Here is a 6,565-nt window from a genome sequence, read left to right on the forward strand (position 1 = left end):
ACATGTTTTATCAACTTCTGCATTTGGATTCACTTCTTGCCTTTCTTTTTTCTTTATTGTGACTAACTTCTGTTGATCACCTCGGACTGTTGACTCGCATTCTTGCCGCGAGATTCTTTGGTTGCTGACTTGACTTGTAATCTGAGATGCTTTTCCTTTTCTTCAGGTGGACGCCTTACTGTTGGACTCGAACCGTCTTCTCTTGTTACTTGACACTGTTTTCCTTTGCACCTTGAACCATTTTCCCCTGAAACTTGAACTGTCTTCCTTCGAAAATGCTTTCCCTAGAAACTTGAGTTGTTTCCCCTTGTTCTCCAGGTGGGCACCTGATTACAACAAAATAGACAAAACAAAGAAATTTTTCTGCCCCAGTTTGCACTAGGAAGATTTGTGAGTTGTTAGCAAAATTGTAAACCACTTGTACTATTGATGCAATGATGAAATTAAACTAAAGAATAGACTAGGAAAACTATAAACTAAGCTTGACTAAAGTAAAAACTGACCCTATTCTCCAGACGGGGCTCCCTGTCTGCTAACTTGAAATGTATTCCCTGCTCTCCAGGCGGGCTCCTAACTGCTAACTTGAAATGTATTCCGTGCTCTCCAGGCGGGCTCCTGACTTCAACAAAATAGACAAAACAAAGAAAATTTTCTGCCCTGGTTTGGTGGCTGGGCACAGATGTAAGTGTAAAATGGATCACATTGCCAAATATCAATAAGAACTTGAAATCTAAAATTTAAATTGTACTCCCTTGTTCTCCAGGCGGGCTCCTGACTTCTACACTTGAATGTATTCCCTGCTCTCCAGGCGGGCTCCTGACTGCTGACTTGAAATGTATTCCCTGCTCTCCAGGCGGGCTCCTGACTTCAACATAGACAAAACAAAGAATTTGAAAGCTAAAACTTAAATTGTACTCCTTTGTTCTCCAGGCGGGCTCTTGACTGCTGCACTTGAAAGTATTCCCTGCTCTCCAGGCGGGCTCCTGACTGCTGCGCTTGAAAGTATTCCCTGCTCTCCAGGCGGGCTCCTGACTGCTGACTTGAAAGTACTCCCTGCTCTCCAGGCGGGCTCCTGACTCCAACTTGAAATGTACTCCCTGCTCTCCAGGCGGGCTTCTGACTTCAACATAGACAGAACAAAGAATTTGAAAGCTAAAATGTAAATTGTACTCCCTTGTTCTCCAGGCGGGCTCCTGACTGTTGCACTTGAAAGTATTCCCTGCTCTCTAGGCGGGCTCCTGACTTCAACAAAATAGACAAAAACAATTTTTTTTCTGCCCCAGTTTTGGTATCTGGGCACACATATAAGTGTAAAACGGAATCATATTACCAAATGTTACTAAGAATTTTAAAGCTAGGTCCCATTATCCAGGGGGTCCTAACAACTGTTAACTAAACGACAATTTTAAATCTAAGCTATATCTTTTAAAGGTGTGACTTCTGCTAAATCATGTTATCTAAGAGGGTCTTTAAACTACTCTCCATTATCCAGGAGGGTCCTGAAAATCAAAAGTCAAGTTTTATCTTAAGAGTGACAACTTTTATGGCTGAATTATACTTTCCTACAACAAAATTTACGCTAAATGTTGCTATCTAATCGAAATTTTAAAGCTAAGTCCCATTATCCAGGAGGGTCCTGAAAACTCCTAATTGAATCCTATCTCGAACATGCAAACTTCTAAGCCAACTTATATTCCTTTAGGATGTATTTATGCTAGATTATGCTATTTCTGAACATTTAAACTAGGTCCCATTTTCCAGGAGGGTCCTGAAAGTTTACGGTCAAACCTGTCTGGTGCTTGCTTTTCCTTGCGGAGGGTTTCTCCAAAACAAATGAAATTTTATGCCACTGTTTCAATCAAAGAAAAATATTGTCAGTTTAAAATGTGGTGGTTGGTTTGTGGCCTTGACTTTGAGGGCAATTTCCCCTTCACTTCCCATGATAACTGATTTCCACTCGAGGATCTTGCTTGCTTATGGACTAACCACTTTCTCTGTCATCCTTATCACAGAAAAGACCTCTTCTCCGTTCAGACCCAATTCCCTTTATCTATTGCATTGCTCATAACTGACATTTACCAACCTTTGTGTTTCACCGAAAATACCTTTGATCCGTCCACCTAACACCCTCCATCTGTTGCATCGTGCTTCTTGTGTTGACATGAATTCCAAAGCACGTTAATTGCCATCCACTTAGTGCGCATGCTGTTCCTTCCTAACTTAAATCACTGGCCTTGGCCTTGAAGTCTATTGTTCCCTCACTTGTCACGATAACTTTGATTTCGGCTTGGAATACCTTTCTTGTTACTGGTTAAACACTTTCTTTGTTGATCTCATCATAGAGAACACCTTTGACCTGTTCACCTAACATCCTTTATCTGTTGCACTTTTCACGAATTGAAATATACCAAGACTTTGTATTTCTCATGGACTCCAAAACATGTTGATTTCTACCAACTCAGTGCGCTTGTTGTTCTTTCCTACCTTATGCCACTTTGATGTGCTGGCCAGACCCCGTTTTGTGCAATTGGAAAGCTGGTGGCAAATTTTGAAGTCATTTCTCACTTATTCTAACCAAACAGACTCAGGAAGAAGAAGTAAACAAGACAAAAGGAGCAGATTAAAGGACAAAGGAAAGAGATGATTCCTAACAAGAAAACTACAAAGTGGAAACCTATTAGATGTGTATACCAACTCTAATGACCATGACATGCACCTCTGGCCTATTCTGTCAAACAAATATGATGTTCAACTCTTGTTATACCTTTGAACCGTGAAACTGGGCTTCAATGTTCCTATTATCCAATCTAATTCACAATCCTTATTCGACTTGTAGTGCCCGAAGGGTTTTCACCATCAAGCCTCTCTCATTTTGTTCTTTCTCTCAACTTACCGTCGCCTTGCGATGCCCGTGAGGGTTTTCGCCAATAAGACTCTCTCATTTGTAACTTCTCTTAGCTTCCGTCACCTTACGGTGCCCGTGAGGGTTTTCACCAATAGACTCTCTCATTTTCATTATTTTTTCCGCTTGGACCATAGTGTTGCCCTTGATATGAATCACCTCCACTTGCTTGACCTGGAATCTCTCGAAAACTGATCGGAAGGTCTTTATTTGGGCCGTAAGGTGGGCTTTTGGATATGGTTAAAAAGAAAGGATATCAGAGGCTCAGAACAATTCACATCGGTTCAAAATTACAACTTTCGGAATCAGATTTCTTACAACAACTATAACTTCTGCCCTAGTTTCTTGCTTGGGGACTTTTGGATTTTTATTTTGATGGGACCGAACCGTGAGGCTGCCTACGTATCCTTAAAAGGAATCAGGTCGAACGTAGTTCATGTTATAAGAATTACTTTGTTTGTTGTGATTTTCCTTATCTTTTCCTTTTCTCTTCTTTCCTTCCTTTTCTTTTGTTGTTGTTTTTCTTCTCTTTCTTATTCTATTTTTTTCTCTTTTTTCTTTTCTCTTTCTTCTTCTTTTTCTTCTCTCTCTTTTCATTCTTTTTATTTTTCTCTTTTTCCTTTAATCATCTTTCACGCTTGCATTTCTGATCTTTTCTACTAATTCCGAAAGAGGGGTATGAAAGAAAAATAAATAAGGCTCATAGGGGTAACGAAGGATAAAGTGTTTAGATAGCAGAACAAAATACCTTCATCATTCCAATCTCCAAAACATGCCAAGTGCGAACTACACAATTTAAACAAACCAAGGAAAACATTAGTAACATCTTTTGATTTCGCCTGACTTGATGACCATATCCACACATTCGCCTTCTACATATGTTACATACAAAGCACCATTAGACAACACTCTCACTCTCATTACCACGAACAACCCCTGTCAATTTGGGCAAACTTGCCTTTAGCTTCAAACCGATGCGGCATGATGCATTTCAATAGGGTTTCTTCATATTCTATCTGCCCCAGTTTCACACAATTCGGGCTTGAAGTGATCTCAAAATGCCTTTACTTATTTCCCTCAAATTTCCCTATCATCTTCAAAATTGTTTCATTCATTGCTTCATGACTAAACTGAATTTTTAAGACCAGGCCGAGAATTACGCATACATGTCATGTTACTTGAGTCAACATGAAAAGAACTATAAAAGAAAAGAGAACTAAACGAAGATGACTAGAAATCACAGAAAACAGAAAATTGCATTAGACAGATGGTGACAGGGTTTGGACAACAAAACAAACAAACAAAACTGGGGCTACAAACCTAGAACAAACCTAGACAACACTAAACAGGCTACTAGACTAAACAAACTAGGCAAAATAAGAGTATAGAAGGGTTTGAGTCACAAGACAATATCTGGATTACAACCCTGAAATAACCCGGACAACAAAAATGACAACAAAATAAACAACCAAAACTCCTCCCTGGCTAACCAAGACAGGAGCGTCTTTCCAATTGCCAAGCTCGGCATCTTAGCCACTGAATTCCGCATCTTGATGCTCTTATGTCGCACTTGATCCATGGTGTTTAAAAGGTTAAATATTGTTAATGACTCATGTGTATTGAGGGCAATTGTTAGTCTCAATTGATGCTAGTTGAAGTTGCTTTAGGATAGCTGAAAATTTCTTGGATTTTCCCTTAAGGGGTGGGTCTTATTTTTTTTTTTTGAGGACGAGCAAAAGCTTAAGTTTGGGGGAGTTGATAACTAGGGATTTTGATGCATTTTATACTCTTTCTTGCTTACGCTTTGATTATAAATTCATACAAAATAGTCCCAAAAGGCTCATAAGTCGTGCTTGATTGCAGGTTTGATCAACAAAGTGTCAAGATGTCAAAGATCAACTCAAAAGGAGTGAAACCTGCACAAGTACCAAAGACAAGACAAACTCAGGACCAACAGGCCTAGTGCGGCCGCACTACACTTTGTGCGGTCCGCACTAGGGAGATTCAGAGACCTGGAATTGAAGGCATCAAATCAGTGCGGCCGCAGTAGATCTTGCGCGGTTCGCACTGAAGCCCCCGCTATCGTACTACCATTTAATGTGGTCCGCAGAAGCGATGTTCAGAGAGATGTCAAGTGCTAGGGTTCAAGCTTGTGCGTTCTGCAGTCCATGCTACGCGGACCGCATTAAAAGCCTCCATAGCCGCGGTCTATTCTGCATGGTCCGTGGAGCCTTGGTTTAAAGAAGTGAAATTGCAAAGACAAGAGCCTAGTACGGCCGCAGTCCATTCTGTGCGGCCCGCACTGACCCCGCATGGGCATTTTTGTCCAGTTTTTCCAGCTTAGTATAAATAGAACCTTTTTCCATTTTTAGGGTATCAGATATTTCCAGACTTGAGCTGTGCTGTGAGAAGGCATTTTGTAGCCATTTTGGGACTTTTACTTATCTTGAATCATAGAATCTTCGTATTTACTTTAGTAATTAATTAATTAATATGTCTTCTTCTTCATCTATTTTTCAGTTTTTATCTTCAAGCATGAGTTGCTAGACCCATTATCTAGGGTTGTGGCTCAACCCTAATGTGGGTAATTGATGGGTATTGTGATTTAGGGCTAGATTGACCATGAGTGTTTGTTATTTGGGTCAATTTTATGGTTTAATTTATGAATTGGTGGTTGCAAACACTGGTTTGTGCTAAGTTGACTTGGCTCTTCTTGAGAAAGAGAGCCTAAGTCTCCAAAATTGACCCAACAAGGAATTGGTATGGATTCAAGAGAATTGATAGTCCTAATTAAAGGGTTAAACATCGAGAGAGTAATTACTTGACTTGAACCCTAGTTGCTTGAGAAAATTTTCCTACCCATTTGGTCTTGCGGTGTATTCAACCAGATTCGTTTTCAGCTGCTTCGAAGCCACCAAGCTTCGTTCATTCAGACCTTGAGTGAAGGCCTGCACTGCCCAGTCATCGGAGATAGGTGGTAGTTCCATTCGTTCCATTTGAAAGAGATCACGCACATCTCTAGTCCTAAAAAATATAAGCGGTCGCTATAAATATAATCCGGTCTAAAAGTTCGGAGTCGAATCCCACAAAGAACTAAGGCTTAGCTATATCTGTTTAATATCACTAAAAATACAAGTTTGAACAATTTTCTAAATTATAAAGATTGAGACTTATATTTCTAACTAATTAACTAGCAAATACTAGGAAACGGTAAAATTATCAACTAACGAGACAAATTAAGGAGGTCTAGAGTTATAATTTTTTCAATTGTCGGAATCCTTCTAGCTATGTTCCCTACAATTTCGCCAATGTATTCTCTACTGATCGTGAGCACTTTAGGTGCCATAATTCTCTTTCGAACAACTAATACAATTTACTAGATATATTCTCTCGAACTAAGCTAGTTGGCTTTATCTAACCGCTCATTATGACCACGTCAAGGCTTTGTTATTTCTAAACCTGCCTTTAAACCCGCCATATTAATTTCTCACATATGCTAGGAGTGATACAAAAACCACCTAAATATGTATCATTTCTCAAGAAATACATAATAAATAGGTACAGTCAATCAATGGCCATTCAATCAACAACAATAAATACGTAGTTGAACAAGTAGAGAAATCCAACTGCTCAATTATATAAAAACATAACAAGAATTTATCC

Source organism: Nicotiana tabacum, chromosome 20 (genome assembly GCF_000715075.1).
Source record: "Nicotiana tabacum cultivar K326 chromosome 20, ASM71507v2, whole genome shotgun sequence".
In the NCBI taxonomy this organism is placed as follows: Eukaryota; Viridiplantae; Streptophyta; class Magnoliopsida; order Solanales; family Solanaceae; genus Nicotiana; species Nicotiana tabacum.